Source organism: Nanorana parkeri, unplaced genomic scaffold, assembly GCF_000935625.1.
Source record: "Nanorana parkeri isolate BGI_ZX_2015 unplaced genomic scaffold, ASM93562v1 scaffold637, whole genome shotgun sequence".
NCBI classification, from domain to species: Eukaryota; Metazoa; Chordata; class Amphibia; order Anura; family Dicroglossidae; genus Nanorana; species Nanorana parkeri.
Window position 1 is genome coordinate 160,226 of NW_017306905.1, and position 2,974 is coordinate 163,199.

Consider the following 2,974-nt stretch of genomic DNA (forward strand, 5'->3'; position numbering starts at 1 on the left):
TGAGGTTCCCCCCCCCCCCCCTGGGTGGAGTGTGACTATATTGTGGGACAGCCAATAAGGGACATTGTAAGTGTATGTACAGTACAGCAGCCAATTACTGGGTTTCTCTAAACCAGTGGTGCATCCTGGGAAATAATACATATACTGGAGGGATTTGCCATGTGCTCAGACTAGTTCAGAACCAGCCATGGATTAGCACTGGACTGGGTGCTGTCCAGCCACCCCCCAGGCCGGGCCTGAGGCCTGGGGGTGGGCAGAGGCTGGAGTGTGGGAAGTGTTTCCCTGAGCCTCAATTATGGAGGAGGCCTGTGTTGTTGACAGAGGAAGAGAACCAGGAAGATGGATGTCTACTGAAGGTACCCAGAATCTAGAGGACCTCAGGAGCATGGCTGGTGTCTCTCCTGCTGTGGATTTACCATATGCTCATCCCTGCTCATCTGCTACTTTAATTACTACTCGCTGTACCACAAGTGGATCTACACTGAGATGCTAAAAAGGTCTGGTGAGCCCGTAGTCTGTGTCTGTACTACCCTGGATGTCTAGGACCTCTATACCCTCTCTGCCCAGTATGAAGATGTTAATAAAAGTTATTCAGCATTGCATTACTGGAGTGGATATCAGCTTTGTGGGCAGTAGAAGAGGGCGGGTAATGCTAATGGGGCAGCCGAAGACCAAATCCCCTAGACAAACTAGTGATGACCTGGGTTATTCCAGTGGCTCCTCCTTAGGGGATGAGCGCTACACTTGTCTAAGGCTTCTGTAGAATAATCCATGGAGATTCAGATAAATTAGGCAATAGTACAAATAAAGAAGACAGCGCCTCCTCCTTGTGTGATACCGTTTATTTTTTGCAAAATTAAAACAAAGGAAGGGGGAATCTCCCCCAAAACGGGTCAGATCCTTTTGCTCTGCCTCGGATGTATGGTTCATTACACCGCCTGTTTTTCCGTTGTTCATGTGTGCTTAGTTTTCTATTTGTTTTAATTTTGCAAAAAATAAACGGTATCACACGTGGAGGAGGCGCCGTCTTCTTTGTTTGTGTTTTGCATGGTTCATGAGCATACATACCAGTTGCCGTGTGGACGGCTGCCTCCCCTTTAGTGGCTGGTTGGGAAGATTGTGGAAGAATATCCAGTATTTGTCTGCTGAGCACTGTGGACATGATCTATTTGCAATAGTACACATATCTAAAGGTAGCTCTCTAAGTGGAACTTTCTATTTGTTGATGTTCTCCATCTAACACCCATTCAGTAAGAATTGAGTGACAGGCCATTTGGTGTGTATCAAGTAATCCAGCTGCATTTTCTAAAAGCACTGTGCCTGTGTGCAAGCTCATACGTTGGGCCCCCTTCCTGTGTCCAAGCTCATTTTAATTAATCTTTCAACAGTATAAACAATATGTAAATGTTAGCAATACACATAAGAGGTAAGCTGCCTTGATTCACAGCCAAGAAGACAAAACGGCGTGACCAACTGTGAGCATGGCTAGAATAAAGAAAGAACTGGGGCACCCTGGGACAAAAGACAAAAACATGTTCTGCGTGATGTGGAGCCGCGCCCACCTTCACATCAGGAGCACTCTGTCCCTGTCAGATACCCTCCCTTCACATCTGGAACCCAACTTCACATCTGGATCCCCCTATCAATTCAAATACCTCAGTCCCCTTTTCCACATTAGAGTCCCCCATCATATCAGAGTCCTCAGCCCCACTACATATCAGAATCCTCAGCCCCTTCATATCAGAGCTCCCCATCACAACAGAGTCTTTAGTCGCCCCTTCACATCAGAGTCTCCCCTTCTAATCAAATTCCCCCCTTCTCATCAAAGTCCCCAATTCACATCAGAATCATCAGCCCCCCTTCACATCAGAGCCCCCACCCATTACATCAGAGTCCTCAGTCACCCCTTCACATCAGAATGTTCCTTTCACATCATAGTCTCCCCTTCACATCAAAGTCCCGAATTCCCAAGTCCTCAACCCCCTTCATTTTATAGTTCTCAGCATCCCCTTCACATCAGAGTCATTAGTCCCTCATTCACATCAGAGTCCCTAATTCCTCCTTCACATCAGGCGCCACCACAAAATGTCACCACAGGACAGCTGTTTTCAGTGACTTCAATTTTACATATGCCCCCGGGATCTGTGCCAGTCACATTCAGCAGCATGTCATGTACGTAAAATTGTATCCCACCAGCCCGTGATTGGAGGGAATACATTAGACTCTCCTTTCCACTACAGTCTGGCAGAGGGTGGAAGTCAGAAAGCTGAAGTAGTTATTTCTAGCCGAAGGCAGACTTCAATGATGGAAGCTCCATCCTCTTCTAAACGATGGGGCAATTGCTGAATGCTGAACTGGGCTGTGCCGTACTGCACCCATTGATGATATGCCACTGAAGTAATCTACAAGGTGGAAACCTTAAAGGTATAAGGTGATAGGATGGGCTAGGGGAGAGAGGCGTATTATGGCTGAGCTGTGAACTGGGTTAGATGCTGATGGATGGGTGGAGAGTGGACAAAGAATGCAGAGAAAAAGGAAGGGGGAAGAGAAGGGGTGGGAGAGGGGGTTTAATGGAATTAAAATAAAAAAAAAACATAGGGAAGCATTGGTCTCCTCCATTTTACTTGCTCTGATCACTGGCTCTTGTGGCAGCCACCTCTGAAAAAGCCATAATACTGATGTTAGGTAGATTGTCAGTGATGGTGTTGGTGGTGTGCTCCTAATCCTGAGCGTTCATATCTGCATTTCCCATTCATCTGCAAAATGCAAACTCCAACGAATAGCAGGATGCAAAGAAAAAATGAGTTGAATAAATTAAAGTGTGCGTGTTCACATACCAGCAATTCATTGTGGTTTATTCAAAGGCTAATTCCACCTTTAACACCATGTTCCATGTTACACCCATATTAAGGGTGTAATATGGCACAGCGTGTCATTCTTCAATCCCCCACTCTCAGCCCCCCCCCCCCCCCCC